General features: G+C 40.6%; 1 long non-coding RNA gene across 2 annotated transcripts; it reads left to right on the forward strand.

Annotated features, from left to right (window-relative positions):
- Positions 1-2: 2 nt before the first annotated feature.
- On the forward strand, positions 3-21379 carry LOC140736076 (uncharacterized). 2 transcript variants are annotated; one of them, XR_012100883.1, is made up of 5 exons: positions 3-164; positions 9190-9269; positions 11302-11520; positions 16630-16764; positions 20208-21379. It is a non-coding gene; the product is annotated as an uncharacterized lncRNA (long non-coding RNA). The 2 variants fall into 2 exon arrangements; XR_012100884.1 differs by lacking the exon at positions 9190-9269.
- The last annotated feature ends 635 nt before the right edge of the window (positions 21380-22014 follow it).

Genomic DNA, 22014 nt, shown 5'->3' on the forward strand with positions numbered 1-22014 from the left:
CACCCAGGGCGGAGGCGGAGTCTGCCACTACTGATTACGTATGCACATCCTCTACTCACCCGAATTCCGTTCTGTCGTCTCCATTTCTCCCCTCCGGCTCCCTCTTTGCTGACGCCGGAGTTTCTGCAGAGGCCTAATTGTGTACAACTTATGCCTGAACTTCCGTGAGTTTTGGGCCCAACAGGGTATCGCGATCTTCTTCAGTAGTTTTTGCCTCCCGTTGTCTTTTCCTTCGGCAAAGGTTCCTCAAACCTAATCACCACCCCCCTCCCCCGCAAACGACCCTTTCTCGCAATTCCCTTTCGACCTGGAGACTCCATTCTAGCCTCTTAACTCATTTCTACTTACTGACACATCATTAACCTACTGGATTTCTCCGTTCCCCTCACCCGTTCCAACCTTACTCCTGAACTCGCAGTTCTCCATTTACGTTGTACCAATCCCTAACGTTATCAAGCCTACAGATAAGAGGGGTGTCGGTGTGCTTAGCGACCAGACCTCTACCTTGCTGAGGCCAAAAAGCAGCTCCTGGGTATCTCTTCGTACATTACCCCGGACCAAGTCCTAACAAACACGAAATCACTGTATCCCAGACGTTACCTGATCTTGTTGCATCAGGCAATCGCCCGTCACAGCATTGAACTTGATAGTGTCCCAACCCCACATTACCCATTTCAATCTCCTACCTTAAATCCACAAACCAGGACTTTCCTGATAGACCCATTGTTTCTCCCTGCTCTTACTTTTCCAGATTTATCTCTTCAGACCTTGGTTCTATCCTGTTTTCCCTTATGCAATTCATTCTCCCCTGTAGCCATGACCTCCATCATTCTGACAAATTCCAATTCTCTGGTTCCCAATTCCTCACCTTTACAATTCACATCAAGTCTCTATACCCTACATCCTCATCAGGGAGGTTTTTGGACCTTCTGCTTCTTTCTGGAACAAACACCCAAATCAGTTCCTCTCCACCAATACTTCCATCTGCCTTGCAGAACAACTGCTTACTATGAGCAACTCTTTCTATCTCTCTGAATTTCTACAAATTAAAGGTATAGTCACAAGGCACTCTCATGGGCCCCCATTTTTGTTGGCTATGTGAAACAGTCTTAGTTCCAAACTTAACTTGGTAACCCTTCCCAATGCTTTCTCCACTATGTCACTGACTTCATTGATGCTGATTCCCACACCCATGCAGAAATCATCAAGTTCATCACCTTTCCCATCGACTTCCACCCTGCCTTCAATGACATCTGAGCAATTTTTGATACTTCCTTTTCTGGATCTCTCTGACTCCACCTCAGGAGACAAACTATCCACCAATATCTACTATAAATTTACAAGCTTCCAGAGCTACACTGCCTCCCACTCTTTAACTTGGAAGGACACCATCCCTCTCAGTTCTTTATCTATTTTGCATCTACTCTCAAAACAAAGTTCTTTCCCTCTCCCCACCAAACCTTTTCAACTTGCTGTAGTGATCACTCTGTGACTCCATGACCTGTTTATTCATCGCTTCCCACCCACTCCTCCTCTTCCTGTCTCCTTGCACTATCTCCTGAAACTAGGAAGAGCAACATTTGTCCTTGCACCTCCTCCTCACCACCATATAAGAATCTAGACAGACATACCACATGAGGGAAAGATTCACATGCACTCCTCCAACTTGGCCTGTTGTATTTGGTGCTCGTGATATGACCAACTATATTAGTAAGGCCAAGTGGAAACCAGACAATAATTTTTCAGAACTCTCTCTACAATGGCTATCCTGAATTTCTTGGTTGTATATCATTTCAACTCCCTCTCCATTCCCACACTCACCTGTGTGTCCCTGACCTTCACTACCATGGTGAGACCAAAAGAAAGCAGAAGAACAGCACCTCATGTTTCTTCTGGGTAGAAAATAGCCCAATGTCATGAACATGTAATTTTCAAATTTCAGGTAGTCTACTTCTTTTATGTTCTTTTCCCACTCTGATCAGTACTCTGAGGTTTTCTTTCCTTTTGTTAACCTTTATCGTCCCTGTCACCTTCACTATTTAGATACATCATCGTCGCTCACTTGTTTTCATCTACTCATCACCCATATACTTAATCTAATTTTTTTTTTCTTTAGTTCATCTTTTCCAACCCCTCCCAGCAGAGTTCCATCTGTCCATTATCCTTCTCATCTGGTTCCACCAATCCATACCAAAGTTTGTCACCTTTAACCCTTCCCTTCCCCACCTGGCTCCAACTACCTAATTCTTTCTTCTTTATATTTTTCTTGTGTGGAATGTATCTTTGGCCTCAAAGCAACAGACCCTAATATTTGTACATCTGGACACCAACCAGGAAATGGTCAGGAAAAAATTTGTGCCTGGCCTCAACACTTTTTCTAACTTTCTTGATCTAGAGCACCACCTGTTCCTCCCTACTCCCCTGATCAATTTCCACTTGTGTGCCCTGAGAATGGGAGGAGGAAAAAAAGATTTAGAAGTGTCATTCCATAATCATTCTGAAGGTTATTCACTATTTCAAAAAATGTCGTTTGACTGAAAGGAGATTGCCACAGTTTTCAAAGTGAAATGTGAATTTATTATCAAGGTGTGTATACATATGTCACCATGTACTACCCTGAGACATATTTTCTTCTGGACATTCACAGTAGAATAAAGAAAAACAATCGGATCAATGAAAAGCTACACACAGGCAAACAAGCAATGTGAAAAAGACAAACTATTCAAATACAAACTAACAAATAATAGATAGATAAATAATTCTGAGAACATGAGTTGTGGAGTTATTGAAAGTGAGTCCATAGGTTATGGAATTAGTTCAGTGTTGAGTTATCCACACTAGTTCAGGAGTCCGATGGTTGAAGGGTAATAACTGTTCCTGATGCTGGTGATGTGGGACCTAAGGCTCTTGTAGCTCCTTCCTGATGGCAGCATCAAGAAGAGAATATTGCCTGGATAGTGGATGTCCTTGATGATTGATGCTCCTTTCTTGTGGCAACGCTCCTTGTAGATCAAGGGTTCCCAACCTCGGGTCCAAGCACCCCTCGGTTAATGCTAAGGCTGCATGGCATAAAATAGGCTTGGAAGCCCTGTTGCAGATGTATTCAAAGGTTTATGTGATAGACTGGGCTGTATCCACTATTTTTTTGGAGGCTTTTCCATTCTTAGAAACATAAAATACCTACAGCACAATACAAGCCCTTCAGCTCACAATGCTGTGCTGAACATGTACATACTTTAGAAATTACCTAGGGTTACCCATAGCCCTCTATTTTTCTAAGCTTCATGTACCTGTCTAGGAGTCTCTTAAAAAACTTTTGTCTCCGCCTCCACCACCATCTCCGACAGCCCATTTCACGCACTCACCACTCTGCATTAAAAATTTACCCCTGACATCCCCACTGTACCTACTTCCAAGCATCTTAAAACTGCCCTTTTGTGTTAGTCACAGTTTTAAGGTGAGAATGCTGTTATTGGACTACAGTTCAGCATTCAACACCATAGTTCCATCCAGGCTCGACAAGAAGCTCAGAGACTGGTCTTGGCCGGATCCTGGACTTCCTGTCAGATCACCAGCACGTTGTAAGAGTGGGCTTCCTCACCTCCAACCCTCTGACTATCAATACAGGAGCCCCTCAGGGCTGCATACTGAGGCCCCTCCTTTACTCCCTGTATACCTATGATTGTATTGCCACTCTCAGCTCCAATCTGCTAATTTGCTGATGACACTACATTGACTGGCCTTATCTCAAACAACAATGAGGTGGCCTACAGGGAAGAAGTCATCTCTCTAACACGGTGGTGTCAAGAAAACAACCTCTCCCTCAATGTTTCAAAAACAAAGGAGCTGGTTGTGGAATACAGGAGGAATGGAGACGGGCTTACCCCTATTTACATCAATGGATCTGGGGTTGAGAGGGTAAACAGCTTCAAGCTCCTAGGCATCCACATCACCGAAGACCTCATCTGGTCTGTACACACCAGCTGTGTGGTGAAAAGGGCACAACAGCGCCTCTTTCACCTCAGATGGTTCAGGAAGTTTGGTTTGGGTCCCCAAATCCTAAGAAATTTCTGCAGGGGCACATTGAGAGCATCCTGACTGCATCACTGCCTGCTATGGGAACTGTATCTGCCTTAATCGCAGGACCCTGCAGAGAGTGGTGCAGACAGCCCAGCACATCTGTAGTTGTGAACTTCCCATAATTCAGAATATTTACAAGGACAGGTGTGTAAAAAGGGCCTGTAGGATCATTGTGGACCCAAGCCATCCCAATCACAATCTATTCCAGCTGCTACCATCCGAGAAGCAGTACTGCAGCATAAAGCCAGGACCAACAGACTCTGGGACAGCTTCTTCCACCAGGCCATCAGAATGATGAACTCATGCTGACTTGAGTGTACTCTATATTACATTGACTGTTCTGTTTATTATAAATTATTATGATAGCACATTGCACATTTAGACAGAGGCGTAATGTAAAGATTTTTATTCCTCATGTACTGTATGTGAAGGATGTAAGAAATAAAGTTAATTCAATTCAAATTCAACCCGGGGAAAAAGCCTCTGACTATCCACATGATCAATGCCTCTCATCATCTTACACACCTCTATCAGGTCACCTCTCATCCTTCGTTGCTCGAAGGAGAAAAGGCCAAGTTCACTCAACCTATTTTCGTAAGGCATACTCCCCATCCGGGCAACATCCTTGTAAACCTCCTCTGCATCCTTTCTATAGTTTCCATATCCTTCCTGTAGTGAGGTGACCAGAACTGAGCACAGTACTCCAAGTAGGATCAGATGTAACATTACCTCTCGGCTCTTGAACTCAGTCCCACAGTTGACGAAGGCCAATGCACCGTATGCCTTCTTAACCACTCAGTCAACCTGTGCAGCAGCTTTGAGTATCCTATGGACTCAGACCCCAAGATCTCTCTGATCCTCCACACTGCCAAGAGTCTTACCATTCTATATTCTGTCATCATATTTGACCTGCCAAAATGAGCCACCTCACACTTATTTGGGTTGAACTCCATCTGCCACTTCTCAGCTCAGTTTGCATCCTATCAATGTCCCACTGTAACCTCTGACAACCCTCCACACTATCCACAACACCTCCAACCTTTGTGTCATCAGCAAATTTAGTAAACCATCCCTCCACTTCCTCACCCAGGTCATTTATAAAAATCATGAAGAGAAGGGGTCCCAGAACAAATCCCTGAGGCGCACTATGGTCATCAAACTCCATGCAGAATATGACCTGTCTACAACCACTCTTTGCCTTCTGTGGGCAAGCCAATTCTGAATCCACAAAGGAAGGTCCCCTTGGATCCTATGCCTCCTTACTTTCTCAATAAGCCTTGCATGGGGTAGCTTTTCAGAAATCTTGCTGAAATCCATATACACTACATCTACTGCTCTACCTTCATCAGTCTGTTTAGTCACATCCTTAAAAAATTCCTAATCATATTATGCCTCTCCAAATGTTCATAAATCCTGCCTCTCAGGATCTTCCCCATCAGCTTAACAACAATTCTTGTGCATTAGTATTTCTATAACAGGCTGAAATATAACTAGTCAGGATACACTCTACTGTGCATTTATAGAATTTTGTCAAAGTTTTAGATCGCATGCCAAATCCATGCAAACTTCTAAGGAAGTAAAGGTGCACTTGTACTTTCTTTGTAATGGAACTTACATGCTGATCTCAGGAAAGATCCTCTGAAATGCTAATGCCAAGGAATTTAAAGTAACTGACCCTCTCCACCTCTGATCCCCTAATGAGGACCTATAGTTCCCTCCTCCTGTAGTCAATAATCAGCTTTTTGGTTTTGCTGACATTGATTCAGAGGTGGTTGTTCTGGTACCATTTAACCAGATTTTTTCAATTTACCATCACCTTTGATTTAGCCAACAAAGTGGTGTCATTAGGCAAACAAATATTTCTCATACTTAGATAACTTTTCATAGCAAAATTATATGGCCCCACTCTATTTTTTTTCTCCACCACAGACCCACACTTGACCAACATCTAAATACTCTAACCCCAAATATTTTTGAATAACTATTGGCCTCTTAATTTAAGCCCTGAGTGAATTGCTGCATAGGATTCACCAGGAGGATTGAATTTCAGAACAAAGAAGCATGTAACACAAATCTTAAGTTGGCTCTGGCCCCCTCCACTTGTTTTAGCTGTAGGCCTCTCATGTTGGAGAGCCTTGATTCATGGAGTTCCTTCTCTCAGTCTTACATGCTCATAGATGCTACTCATTGATTTGCTTCTTGGGAAAAATGCAGGGAAATATTTAAGTGATTTGGTATAAAAATGTAAGAAATAGGAGCAGGGTAAGCTCCTCAATCCTTCTCATTCGTACACTCATCAAAATCATGGATGATCTTTAAAGCCATTCATCTGTAGTATCTTCTTATCCATTTAATGTCTAAATATTGGGAAATCTATCCATCTCTATTTTGAATGAATGTAAGGACTGAGCATTCATAGATGACAGTGACAGGAAACAGCGTGAATTAGGAAATTAACAAAATAACAATATCCCTTTTTACAAATGGTCAGCCAGATCTACCTCTCACCTAAAAGAGGTGATGCAAAATCAACAAGAAGTGATGTCTCAGGAAAGCAATATCCATCATTAAAGACCCCCCACCAACCAGATCATGTCCTCATCTCAATGTGTCATCAAATTGGAGGGACTGACATCTGAAGATGCACAACTTGTGGTTCAACAACAGCATCTTCCCCACTGACATAAGGTTTAGAACCGAGCTGAAAAAACTGCTCCTGTCGTGGACTACTCTTCCCTTATCTTGCACCAATGTCAATGTTATGACATTTATTTTTATTTGTTTTGTCATGTAAGTTACATAAAATGTTTATTTGTTTAAGTTTATGTAACTTTTGTTTATAATGTACCGTGCTGCAGCAAGAAGCTAATTTTATCCTCTGGCATGTATGTCCTTGACAGTTAGCTTGAACTTCAAATTACCTGCTCACCTGTCACCAAGTTCCTGTTTTCCCTGCTCCATTCCACAAACAGACCTTTTAAAGAGATAAATAATATTTTTTTTCTATTTTGTTGAAAAGATGCTGACTTTTGAAATGAAGCCCTGTAAATGTTTATATTGCCTGCCTTGGTCCACCTCAGCATTTTCTGAGGAAGCCTCTCAGAATCAAGGATGAATTCCATTCACACAGTTCTGAAGTAACTAATAAATCCTTTGCAGATGACTTGGAATGAGTAGAGGGGTGGCTTACATTGAACTTCCATTCTATTGATTACACCTTCTCAATCTAGGGACATAGAATCCTAGGGACCTTCTGCAATGCTTCTTCACCAGTTTAAGCTACTTTAGGCCTGGGATTCCCATGAGAGGGTGAGGATATTACATTTTTTTTCCAAGAAGGCTTCGAGGACATCCTACTTAAAATGACTTGTGAGAAACCTCAGAGACAATTCAGCAGGCCAGGCAGCATCTATGGAAAAGAGTAAACAGTCAGTGTTTTAGGTTGAAACCTTGATGAAGAGCCTCGGCCTGAAACATCGATTGTTTATTCTTTTTCATAGATGCTGCTTGGCCTGCTTAGTTCCTCCAGCATTTTGTGTGTGTTGCTTGGATATCCACCATCTGTAGAGACACTCATGTCTCAGAGACAATTACTTGCATCAGACATATGATGTCAGGCATGAGAGTGATGTGGCCTAAAGCTATATGAATGTGGTTGGAGTGGGCTAGAGATGGTGGGCTGGGAGAAAAAGTTCAAGTTGGTTAATTATATAACCTGAATGTGGAAGTATAGATGCAACATCTACCAATGTACATTCATGCCACCTCAATTATGTTGTGGGAATGCTAGGTTCTTAGTTTTCCTGTTATTTGAGGCTACTGAAGATCAATCTCATCCATAAGAATGCTGTTCTTTGTCTCCAAAATTTTAGGTCAAATGAAGATGACAATTGGAATGAACTGTTAACATTAAATCGTCTATCCTGGCAGAGTGAAAAAAAATACTCAGTGTTCAGGTGGCTTCACCAGCTTTAATTTCAAGGGAAATATTCATAAGTGTGCCTCAGAAAACAAACAAAATTTTATATCTGTTAATTACTTTTACTAGCTTAAGTAATTCCTAAACTGTACTTCCATTAGTTTCCTGTTGATTTATCAATTAGTAAATGAGCATTATGTTGGAACTAATTCTATTTTTCAAACAAATGAACATTGGTTGCCAGTCTTTATTTATATATAGTTTTTTTTTGTCAAATTCTGTTGTGTTTCTTTTCTCCCTGTAAATGCTTGCAAGAAAATAAATCTCATGGCAGCATATGGTAACATATACGGTATGTACTTTTGTTGTAATTTCATTGTGAACTTTGAAATGATAGAAATTTGATCCACTGCAATTTTTTGGTATTCCAAAAGGGTCAATAGCTAATTAACCATTTTTGAAGTACTAGTGCTGAGTAAGGCAATGTCTGAAAAACATGCATAATTGATCAGATAAAATTCCTTTACTGATGTTGATTGAGGGATAAAATTACCCTGGGATTCCATTGTTCTGTTTCAAATACATCATGATCTTTTATACATTCACCTGATAAGGCAAGGGAACTTTCTCTGAATGTCTAATCTAAAAGTTGGTTCCTCCAGCAGCACACCACTTCAGTAGTGCTGTCCATAAAGTTAAGATGTTCAAGGAATGTTCAATGGTGCTTATGACTATGGCAAAAGTACTACTGCTGAGGTGAGCCAAACCAACCCAAATTTAGGAAACAAACAGTATGAATTTGAAACAACTATTGCTCTGCTGGCTTTGAAAATAAAAACAATAAATATGTCACAGGGATCAAAAAGACAAATATTCCTGTTCAAATTACTTCTATAAATAATGCTGTTTACTGAGTATAGGATTTAACTAACCAGTCTTGCCTTTGAGTGAATATTTCAGATTGCACAGTTCAGTCTTGCTGAAGGATTCTACTCCATTTCCTCCTTTTACACCTTGATGAGTGCCAAGTTTTGTTACACTTTCAAAGTAACTTAGTCAAGACAGGATTGTTATAGTCATAAACAAAATAGTGACCAATCTGTATCTGAAAGGTACCAATCACCTACTCAAACTTTTCCTTGTGAAATTGCTTTTTTTTAACCTTTAATTTGGCAATTGGTAATTTACAGGAGAATTTACCAACACAAAAAGGAATAATAAAATAAAAAGAATCGATAACTTGAAGTTCCATGGGAGCACTAACATTCTGGTGAGTCGCTGGGCCATACAATATAAAAAGTAGAGTGTCTAAATCTAAACTATCTCGATTCTACCCTGGCATTAGTCCGCTTTGTGATAAATGCAAGAGGGGCGTGGCCTCTCTCATCCATATGTACTGGCTCTGTCCTAGCTTGGAGAAATTCTGGAAAGATGTCTTCGCTACATTATCAGGTATTCTGAATCAGCACCTAGAACCAAACCCCTTAATTGCTCTGTTCGGTTTTTGGGGCGAGACAGATTTATGTCTGGGTCCGACCAAATGCCGAATATTATCCTTTGCCTCTCTCCTGGCTAGACGCTTGATCCTCCTTAGATGGAGAGATGTTGCCCCGCCCACTCATGCGCAATGGCTTAACGACATTATGGCCTGCTTGGACCTCGAAAAAATTCATTATTCAGTTCTTAATTCGGATCTAAAGTTCCATAAGGTCTGGGGACCTTTTATCGAGTACTTTCATAACCTTCCTCTTGACTAGGGTTTTTTTTTCTTCTTTTTGCTTTCAGCTCCCTTTTTTTTCTGGTAGTAGGCATTATTATCCTCTGTTGCTAAGTGTATTCACAGTCTGGGAGTTTGACTGTCCTGACCTATACTCTTTATATTGTGTTGTGGTCGGTCTGGAGTTGTTGTTTTTTTTTCTTGTGTTGTGGGGCTTGGGGAGGACACTAAGCTTACTTGTCTTTAATTTAGGTGCTTTTTTGTTAAATTCTCTTCCTTTGTAGCATATTGTTATTGTATGCTTAATTTTTCACTGTATTAATGCTCCTCATTGGGATTTGGGGTTTTTAATTTGTAAAATGTTTTGAAAAACTAATAAAAAATTTTTTAAAAAAAAGTAGAGTGATGAAACACCAGTTCATATGATACCATGGCAACTAACACCGGGTAGTGAAGAAGGCTTTTGGCATTCTGTCAATGAATATGAAAGTTGAAATGTTATATTGCAATTGTACAAGAAATCGATGAGGCCACACTTGGAGTATTGTGTTCGCTTTAGCTCATTCTCCTGTAGTAAAGACATTATTAAGTGAGAAAAACTGTACAAAATATTTATAAAGATGCTGCCAAGACTTGAGGGACTGGGTTGTAGGAAGAGTAGAGCAGCATAGGAGTTTAATTCCTGGAGCACAGAAAACTGAGGGGTGATCTTAGAGAGGCGTATAAAATCATGAGGGGCATAGATTGGGTGAATGCACAGTCTTTCTCCCAAAATCAAGAACTTACTGGTCAAAATGGTGCCTACGTACAATGCTCCTTCGGTCGACATCTTCTGGATAGATCCTGAAACCATATATTTCTCTCCTTTTATGTCTTTTATGTTGGTTTTTCATCTTGGATGTGATTCTGGGACTGTTGGGAGCCTGTGATTTGCTGTTTGGAGATCATTTGGGTTTTCCAGCTCTCTGCAGTCTCCAAGAGGATTCCAGGAGGCAGAAGCAGTGCGAGTGAACCTCATGGTGGGCAGGCTGCGGAACGGCGTGTGAGACAATGTTCAACTCCATTTCACCGATTTAAGCTTATGTTGTTCACCAATTAAAGCATTGAGGGAGATTGAAACAGTAAGGTGAATGTGGAAGTTTGGAGATCGTTTGGGTGTTGCAGCCAAAGGGAGCATACACGAACCTCATAGTGGGTAGGCCATGGGACAGTGCGCAAGCCAATCTTTGACTTCATTTCACTTAATAAAGCTTCCGTTGTGCGCTGATTAAAGCATCGAGGCGAGTGCAGAGGGTGAGCACCAGCTATCTGTCTTCTGATCAATCTATACCAGAGAGGATTGAGCCTGCCGCTGTGCCCGGAGAGTGTTGCCCAAGTTTTTTGTGTTTTGGATGGGGACACGGACTACAGACTTTTTCTCAGTCTTATAGTTTTTTATATTTTGTGTTTTCCACCAGATCTTTCTAATTTTTTTGTGTGGGGAGGGGAGTTGGTGGTAGATGTGCCTGTTCCATTTTGTTAATTTTTTTGTGCGGGGAGGTGGGATTTGAGTGTTGATGATCATGCTGCCTTTCTCTTTTTCTAGGTTTCATGGCTACCTGGAGAAGAGGATCTGCTCTCCGATCACCATTAAATGATGAGACTCAAGAAACAGATGCAGCACAGAGCTGATCAAAAATGAACTTCAAATATCTGTGAACTGTGACTTGTCATGTAAGGACTTCTCTCTGGCTGTGCAAAAGGACAAAGGACTGATTGAATCTGTCTAGAGCAGCAAGAAATATCTATGGGAAAAGTAGACTTGGTGAGTTCCCCCCCCCCCCCCCTTTCCTCTTTTGCAGTGATTACGGTATATGTCTACTCTTTAGGCACATACAGATAGGGTTATTTGGTGTTATTTCATGTCTGACTGTGGTCAGGTTATGCTCTGTATTATGCTTTGTTATAATTTAGTGTTACATTTCATATATAACACTGTATATTAGATTTGTTTACCTATTCAGGGTTGTGTTCTCTCTCTCTCTCTCTCTCTCTCTCTCTCTCCCTCTCTCCCTCTCCCTCTCTCCCTCCCTCCCTCTCCCTCTCCCTCCCTCCCTCTCTCCCTCTCCCTCCCTCCCCCCCCTTCCTCCTAGCTGCCAGCCCCCTCAGTCACTTCATCCCGGGCCTGCACCATACCCACACCGCCGCGGCACGCCACCTTTTGTCCCTTATTTGGGAGTGAGAAAGTTGGCAACCCTAGCCTTGCTCTATAAGGGCCCTCAGGAGTAGCAGAAATATATTCCACTATGATTGTTAACTTTGAAACTAGCTGCCTCATTTTAGCACTACTAGTGTTAGAGCAGCAGTAAAAGTGAGGCTCCTACTTGTTACTGTGCTGTATTTCTTTATGACTCTATGACTCCAACTTGTTAAAGCTACAACATAGAATTACCTGCTTACTAAACAGCAGAAATGAGGTACTGGAGCAATCCTATACCTGAGCAATCCTATAATTAAAAACTTCTTATTGTGAATGGCAGTGAATTATGAGCTAGCTTATGGAAAGATTAGACTTCATGAGCATCCTTCACCATCAAGTTGCAGCTACAATGATGAAGCAGTGATCTACTTCAGCTGTTCTCTGAGAGTCCTACCAAGGCAAAGTCAGTTTCCAGTCAAGTTTATTAATTTCACAACATAATAAGAAAGATGTGCAGGATACCACCAAGGTAAGAACTACCAAAATATCAAAGCTGTTGGGATGAAAGTTTATACTGTAGAACTGGCAGCAGCAGCTTTTCCAGTACAGCAGCCATTGTGGAAATGGGGTGGGGGGAAGGGGAATGGTAGATGCTGGAAAGCTGAAATAAAAACAGAATGTGCTGGAAATACACAACATCTATCAGGATCAGTTAATATTTCAAGTCAAAAATCTTTCATCGTCCACATAATTATGCCCACAGAAGCAGATCAGAAGCTGGAAATCAAATGGTAAGTAATTCATCTGCTGGTTGTGCAAAGTGCACCATCGTTAAGATAAAACCGAGGAATTAGATTATCAACGTCAAAGTCAAAGTAAATTTATTAGCAAAGTATGTACTGTAAATGTCACCATATACTATCTTGAGATTCATTTTCTTGCAATCATTTACAGGAAAATAAAGGAATACAATGGAATTTATGAAAAAAATCTATACATACACAAAGACTAACAAACAACCAATGTGCAAAAGAAGATAACTTGTACAAAGAGAAAAAGTAAATAATACTGAGAATGTGAGTTGTAGAGTTCATGAAAGTCAGTCTGTAGGTTGTGGAATCACTTCAGAGTTGAGGTGAATGAAGTTATCCATGCCAGTTCAGGAGCCTAAACAAAAATGACCAAAATTAGTATTTTTTAACATCTATATGACATGTTGTTCGAAGATCGCCCAAGTACTGAGGGAAAGACACAACAGTGGAATGAATAGTTCACTGAGTTTTAATAAGAACTATACAGAACAAATGAAAAATAATAAACATTAGGCCAACAGGGCTGCTAACTAAAACTCAGACTAAAATCAAACACTATCACTATGCCTTGGAAGCATTAACTTAATGCCGAACTAATACTGCTCCTTTGCAGTGTCAATCTAAATAGTAATCTTCTTTCCTGGAACATGGACTAAGGCAAGCAGAGAGCGTTGCTATCACTTTACTTCAGTCAAGGTTCAACAGGATTGAAACTAAAAGAAGAGAGTTAAATACAGCCACAATGAAATTCTAATTAGCTGGAACATGCACACTCGTGAGCATAATTGCTGTCCACCTGTGAGGGCACCCAGACTCCATAGCAGAGTCCATCATTGTGACAGCGCCTCCCTCCCTAGGTGCAGCTCCCAAGATGCCACAGACCTCTGCCTGCTGGAATTTCTGGATGAGAGATTTTTCCAGGATGTCACAAGGTGGAACCCAAGAATATTCCTCAGGACCATAGCCCTCCCAATCCATGAGATATTGGACCTGACCCTGCACCCGGCTAGATGCCAGGAGGCACTGCACAGAAAAGATCAGGGACACATCCACCAAGTGGGGAGGAGGGAAGGGAGGAAGTTGTTGTTTTGTCAGTCTAGAAATTAATTGAAAGAGAACACAGGAGCTTGGTATAATGTACCTATTTAGTTTTACTTTTGTGAGGCACTCATTTATGACATGATGTATGCCATTCATGTAACCTGTAATTATGTAAAGAGCAAAGAATGCTTAATCAAACAATACATTTATAATATTATTCAAATATTACTGAAATATTCAATACACAACAGTCCAGAGCTGTCTGCTTAGCTATAAACTTCAACTCAAATATGTAATGTATTTCTCTCTAGTAATTTTACATACACAGTATACTATGTAATACAATTACTATATAGATATTCACAGCATAGTAAATTTTAAATTGTCCTATTCAGGCCTGAAGACTTAATCTTCCCTGATAAGAGGGGTCACTGTGCTTGGCAGCTGATACTTGTGGCTGTTAAACAGTCTGAGGTTCTGGGGCCTCCTCCATCGTCATTGTAGGACTTGCCTCTGAGACTGCAGGAAGTGGTTCTGGATACCTTTCTTCTCTAACAATTGACTCTGCTCTCCTCAACTAATTGAAGTGCTGTCTCCAGGTGACATCAGACGCAGTCTCCTCTGTGTAGAAGAGTGGTCCAGTTCTGTGCGTACTCTCTCTTGATCACCTCTGTTGTCCTTTGCCAAGTCTGCTTGTCCAGGAGTTGTGGTGAACTACATATACCTGTCTGGACACGCCCCCCCCCCCCCCCCCCCCCCGCTGACTGCTCCTTTGGCTCCTCCCACAGACCCCTGTATAAAGGCGATTGGAGGCACTGCTCCTCCCTCAGTCTCCAGGATGTTGTATGGTGGTCTCTTGCTGCTGACTGCTCTCTTCCAGCAAATAAAAGCCTATATCTCGCCTCACGTCTCCCAGAGTTATTGATGGTGCATCAGGAGTGAAACATTGAACCTCCTTGTTTGAGGAGCCCTCAACTTATCTCAGCTGTTTATCCTGCATACTCCTTCTGAGATTGGGTTTGAGGAGATCCAAGCGTGAGCACAAGGGATGACCAGGAAAGCATTGTTGGGGAGTTGTGGAGTATGCTGCATTGAAATAGGCAAAAAGGAAATTGGCAAGCTTCTGATTCAGTGTCAGTTAATGCATTCTATGACATTCTTTGCAATGCATTCTTTAGAGTCTGGACAAAACTTTCCACCAAGACATTTGTAGCTGGGTGGTATGGTGCAGATGTAATATGTCTTAATCTGTTTATTTTTAGGAATGACTGAACCTGTTCTGCAACAAACTGTGGTTCATTGTCACTGACTAAGTTCTCTGGAACACCAGTCCTTGAGAAGAGGCTTCTCAACACATCAACAGTGTGGGAGTCTGTAGTGGAGGCTATTGGGAACATTTCTGGCCACTTTGTAGCTGCGTCCACTACTACAAGGAAATTTGTGCCCATGAATGTTTCGGCAAATCTACATGACTCCTCTGCCACAGAATTGCAGGCTGTTTCCAGAGAATGGAGAGGCGCTGTTCTTGGCATCTTCTGGATGCATTGGCATCCCGAACAGTGCATGGCGAGTTGCTCAATCTGCATTTTAGTTGTCAAATCTTGCTGACACTTTGGTGATGGCGCAAATGCTGAGGGTAAGACACAGTAGCAGAATGAACAGTTCACTGAATAATAAGAACTATAAAGAACAAAATGAAAAATAATAAACACTAGGCCGACAGGCCTGCTAAAAAAAATCTCTCAAACTAAAATCTAACACCATCACTGTGGCTCGGAAGCAGAAGATTTATACTAAACTAATACTGCTCCTTTGCAGTGCCAATTTAAATAGTAATCTTCATTCACAGAACATGGTCCTAGGTAAGCAGGGAACATTGCCATCGCTATTCTTCAGTCAACTCTTGACAAGACAAGTGAAAGCAAGGGAGTTAACTACAACCACAATTATACCCCAATTGCCTAGAATATGCATAATTCAAAGGTTTATTTACTGTCAAAGTATGTATGCAGTATACAACTCTGAGATTTGTCTCAGGAGCATGACTGCAACCCTGTTCAACTACTCACCTGCAAGAGCACCCGGACTTCACAGCTGTCGTGGTTGTGCCACTATAATCAATGTTCCACCATGTGAACAGAGGGATGTGTAGGGAGTGTCCAGGAAGAGGTAGTACCTCTGGTGAAGGGACTTGTTGTGTCCATTCCAGGGCGGCTCACTCAACTTTGGTCCCCACTGGACACTCAACTCTCAACTGTAGCTCCAAGTAGCTGTTTACATGTGATAGCAGCCTCATCCCAGCACACTGCTTTGACAGGCCGGCTAAACCGGGTGAAGGTAACCAGCGGCCTCATACCCTGGTGAGATAGGGTCATGCCTGTCCTGGCATGCAAAGTCAGCTCCGGCAAACTGGGCGGATGAGACCTACAGTAAGATTCAATGGCCAGGAAGGTGGTACTACAATGCTTCATAGAGAGCAAAGGGTGTGACAAGGCACAGAAGACATCACAGTCATCCACTGCAACCAAGGAAGACCCCAGTTTGTGATTCTTGTTCATCCCAGATTTCTGAGGTTGAGGAAGTGGGACAGCCCCAGTGCAATGGCTTTTCCGCCTTAAAAATTCTCCTTTACAGGTTTTCTGTCATCATCGGATATGATTAACAACCACCACCGTGTGAGGATCACATAAAAATATTAATTGTCCTGAATTCAAAATGTATTAAGATAGATTTCCAGCCCTCACTCTTATATATTTTTTAAATATGGTTTTATAAAAAATAACTCATGGATTCATGTATAAATATCATAAAGAAATATTTAGGGTTAAATCGTGCTGAATAATTAAGTGGAAATTCCCATGCTGTTCTTTATATTCCTCAGTAAATTGCATTTTTTTTTAACCTGGGCACACATCTAGACAGCATTTGATTAGAGACCTACTCTCAAGAATACTCCAACCTACTGAATCGTGGACTAATGTGGTGACTTGGATTTCTGAATACAATTTTCCATTTGGTAAGTTTGTAATTTCAAAGATACCACCTTGGGGATTTGCTGAGTGAAAGAAAGACATTTTCTCTCATGAACTTAATAGGACGACTGCAATTGTTTATTTTCATTAATGGAATACATACCCCCTGGAGATAATGAAAATTAGGATCTAAATAAAATCTCACAGAAACATGATGCACACTGATCAATGGTTAGGGTTGAGTCTACAAGCCTTATATCCATGGCTCTACTTAATTATTTTTCTTTCCAATTTTTTTTAATGTTTCAATTGCTGACAAAAGATTTGAAAAACAACAAACTGTGCAGAGTAAAATATAACAAACCATATCTTGACTACCTGCATTGCAACCAAAATGCCAGTTCGTTATATTTGTCTAAATTTTGGCAGGATAGACAAAAGACATTTTTTATTATTTCATTTTACAATATGAAAGAACATATTTTGGTCCTTTTGGTATTTCTGTCCACCTTTAGTTAAATCCACTGAACTTGACAACCGTCAGCCCTTACGTGTCCCAAATCAAGATACTAGTTTTGTTTATTTTAAAAGATAGATTTTCTTTCAATGTCAACTCCTTTATTTTCTAATTCAGTTCAAAGTACATTTATTATCAGAATATGTATACATTATACAACCTTGCGATTCATCTCCTTACAGGAAAGCAAATTACCCATTAAAAAAAATCATAAAACACCCAAGATGCAGAGAGAGGAAAAAAAAATTAAACCGACAACAAAAGCAAGCAAACAGCTCCCACAATAACATGAGTCTACAGCCATCACTCCAGCCAGAGCAGACCACTTCCTCAGAGCTATGCAGAACAGCGAGCAAAACTGCCCCAGCCTTTGCCTCTGTTCCCAACCCTGCCTTTTCTATCTGGCCTGGTGTTTAAATTGACCGAATATCAGGTCGTTCCACACTCTGGAACCCAGGACCTGTCAATTTGATATACTCTGGGCCTGGACTTCACTGCCTTGTTTCTGCCCATGTCCAACTTTTCCAAATTGGCTTGGCACTTAGATTGATCACACTTCGGGTCTTTTCTTCCTCTCTGTCTGGTGAATGGGCCTTGCCTTTGTTCGCCTCGACTTTGCCCTGCCTCCATTTGCCTCGACTCTGCTTCACACTTTTTTTGTCTACCTCCGCCTCAACTCCACTTCCCCTCCACTCACCTCGACTCTGCCTCGCCTCCATTGTTTGCAGTGATTGTTTACCAGAAATTTTACCGGGAAAAGTGTTACTAATAAAATATTTAGTTGTGTTCTTTGCTTTGTTTGCCACCAATAGGTAGTCACTGGGCTTCATCTGTATCATCTTAAACCAGACTTCCTTTCACTATGAAAACTTCCTTCTAATCTCCCCATTGATTCTCAAGATTTTGTGTAGGATTGTGCACTGTTGTAATTGTCAAACTCTGGAAACAATCTGTCAAAGTCATGGTCTTTACCTCTATTGAGAATTTCCTTAACAGAAATGATTGAAGAGGCAATTTAATGCTGGAAATAACAAAGCTGCTATTATTTAGTGTACTAAAGTGCTTCCTCAGAACTTGCTATTTCTGTTATTGTTCTGTCTTTTTAATTTCAATTAAGTTTTATATTTAATTACTTTCCTCAGTTGAGAATAACATAGCCATAAATAGCTGATCAATTCAACCTGATAAAATTATGTGAGGCACTAATGGGCTAGACATGAACATCTTTTAACAAACATAAGTACCAGAGGACATGCATTTAAAGTGTGAAGGGGGAGTATAAAGGAGGTGTGCAGGGATTTTTTTTTTACACAGAGTATGGCGGGTGGTTGGGACTGGCTGCCAGCAATTATAGCGGAAGCAGGTACGATAGTGTCACTTAAGAGGCTGTTAAGTACATGGATATGCAGGGAATGAAGGGATATAGATCACGTACAGGCAGAAGAAATCTAGTTTAATTCAGATAATTTTCAGTGCAGACATAATGGCCCAAAGGGCCTATTCTGTGTTGTACCACTCTCCCTGCTGCTTGTTTTCGACAAAAATATTAATGGATATACAAATAATAGCTAATAATTAAGAGCTTAGTCTCCAAGAGTTAAATAACTGCTGTGAAGAACTCCATGCTTAGAAATGACATTACTGAGAATTTTAGAATAATTGCATTCATTTTTGTTGGATGCATTAATTGGAGAGGAATAGAAAATGTACTAAAATAACTTTGAATTTTAGATACCAGAAAATATTTATGTTTTTACAGAGAACCAATAGCAAATCATATATTTCATATGGATTTGGCTAAGTCTTAAAAAAAAAACCATTCCTGCCAAGTATGAAACAGTACAGTAAATGAATGTATAATAGTAGTTTTGCATTCTATTACGTTTTCAAAATTTGGTTCAATTGACTTCATATGAGCAAAAGCAAAATATAGTAGGAGCTGCAGGTCTAAAGTTAAACTGAAATTGTTAATAATATTCAGAGGACTAGGTGTTACTTCTGAAAGAAGAATCAATTAAATTTTCAGGTTGATACATACAAAAATACATTAGCTAGACATTTGTACAAAGGTTGAGGGGCAAACCATGTTCTGAAGGAGCAAGAGCATACAGAAATACTGTAGACACATGGGATAAGAACAGTCACGTAAAAGAGGAACAGCATCCATATGATATATTTAGCTGAAAAGTCTGTTATTTGTGTAATTTCACCAGAAAATAAGCAATGGACTCTTGCTTACCTTGGAGTTGGAGGTGATTTCCTGAAGCTTATTCTAATTAAATATATTTCTCATTATCCTCACCTGCCTGGAGATTGACTGAATATTGTGTGAATTCATTGTGAATGTGGCTGTAACCTTTCTAAATGAGGCAAGTAAGTTGTTGGAACAATCTTTTTTCTCTTTTATTTAATTCATTTTTCAGGATGTGAGCATCATTGACAAGGCCAGAATTTATTGCTCATTCCTTCTTGTCTTGGAGAAGATGGTTCCTATTTGCTGCATGGATGGTGGTGTGGAACCATATATCCTATTAACATTATCATGATACTTCCACTGAATATCAAGTGGAGGAACAAATGAATAGAATTCTGGCTGAAAAGGAAGGAATTAGGAAATGAAGCATAGGATCCTTACGAGTCATGAGGGAAGAGCTGTTGTATTGCAAACACATAAAGTAATACAACACTCCCCGCCCTTCCCGTTCCAAATTAATTAAGCTGTGTTGAATACCTGAAACTTAAAGGTCTTCATTAAAGCATAGTCTGCAGAAAATGTGGTCTGAATATAATGGTGTTGGATATTTGTTTTTCAAATTGGGAGACATAGTGGCAGATAACACAGATTGCTACTTTTATTCAGTTTGCACCCAAAAGAATGTAATTTGAGTACAATATTAAAGTTTAAAGTAAATTTAATATCAAAGTACATATATGTTACCGTACACTACCTTTTGATTAATTTTATTGCAGGCATTTACAGGATAAAAGAAATACACACCAGCTGGACTGAACATACAGGCTATGTGGTGAAAAAAACACAACAGCGCCTCTTTCACCTCAGATGGCTGATGAAGTTTGGCATGGGTTCCCAAATCCTCAGGACTTTCTACAGGGGAACCATCGAGAGCATCCTGACTGGCTGTGTCACCACTTGGTACGGGAACTGTACTACCCTCAATCGCAGGACACTGCAGAGAGTGGCGCGGACAGCCGGGCGCATCTGTGGATGTGAACTTTCCTCTGCTTAGGACATTTACAGCAGTTGGTGTGAAAAACGGCCACAGAGGATCATCAGGGACTCCAGCCACCCCAACCTCAAACTGTGTCAGCTACTTCCATCTGGCAAATGGTACTGCAACATTAAGGCCAGAACCAACAGGCTCCTGGACAGCTTCTTTCACCAGGCCATCAGGTTTATCAATACGTATTGATCTCATTGAATATCTGACTGTACATTGTAACTGACCGAAATGTATACAAAACAATAATGTATACAACTTAGTGTTTGGGCAATATCCTCCCACATTTCACTTCCTTATTGCTAGTACATCGTGACAAAGACACAACATAAAGATTTTTACTCTCTCACGTTATGAGATGGATGTAAGAAATAAAAAAAAATTACGTTCTGAATTCTACAATAGAATTTTATGGGAAAAATGCGTAACAAAGACTAACACATAACCAAGGTGCAAGAAAAGACAAACTGTGCAAATAAAAATATTACTGAGAACATTAGTTTAAAGAGTCCTCGAGAGTGAGTCAATACATCATAGAATCAGTTTAGAGTAGTGATGAATTAAGTTATCCACACCAGTTCAGCAGCCTGATGGCTGTAGGGTAATAACTCGACCTGATGTGGGACCTGAGGCTCCTGTACCTACTGCTCAATGGCAGAAACGAGAAGAGGGCAAGGCCTGGATGGTGGGGGTCTCTGATGATGGATGCTGCTTTCTTGTGGGAGTGATCCAAGTCAATTTGCTCAATGGTGGGAAGGCTTTCCCTGTGATGGACTGGGTTGTATCTTGTACTTCCTGAGCATTGATGTTTCCATTCAAGTCCGTGAAATTTGTCTGCTTTTGATTTAAATTCATATATCAGTATCTTGCAAGCTTTTCCAAGCCTACAAACCATATAGAATTATTGCCCTTCAGTGATTGTCTTGGTATTTCTTTTACTTTTCCAAAACTGCTTTCTTGCTTCTCTCAGTCGTCACCTTGACAGCCTTCTTTAAATTGATCGTCTGAGGCACAGCTAGCTAATGTGCACTCAGTGGGCACTTTCTTATGTACACCTGTACACTTGCTCATAGATGCAAACATCTAATCAATGCAACTCTTTGCCTGAAAGCGTGCAGACCAGAGGTTCTGCTGTAGTTCATACCAAACATCTGAATGTGGAATGAATTTACTTTACACCAGTAAAGTACTGTAATGCATTAGTGTTTACAGTGGATAAACAGAATTACCGAGAGAGAAGTTGGCCAACGTTCATTGGAAGGGGACACTGGCAGGAATGATGGTAGAGCAGCAATAGTTGGAGTTTTGGGGAGCAATTTTGAAGGTGCAGGATAGGTACATCCCAAAGAAGAAGAAATATTCGTAAGGCAGGATGGTGCAATCTTGGCTGACAAGAGAAGTCAAAGCCAACATAAATGCAAAAGAGAGGGCATATAAAAGAGCAAAAATTAGTGGGAATTTAGAGGATTGGGAAGTTTTTAAAAACTGACAGGAAGCAACTAAAAAGCTATAAAGAGGGAAAAGATGAAATATGAAGG

The sequence above is a fragment of the Hemitrygon akajei genome, chromosome 11 (assembly GCF_048418815.1).
Source record: "Hemitrygon akajei chromosome 11, sHemAka1.3, whole genome shotgun sequence".
Lineage (NCBI taxonomy): Eukaryota > Metazoa > Chordata > Chondrichthyes > Myliobatiformes > Dasyatidae > Hemitrygon > Hemitrygon akajei.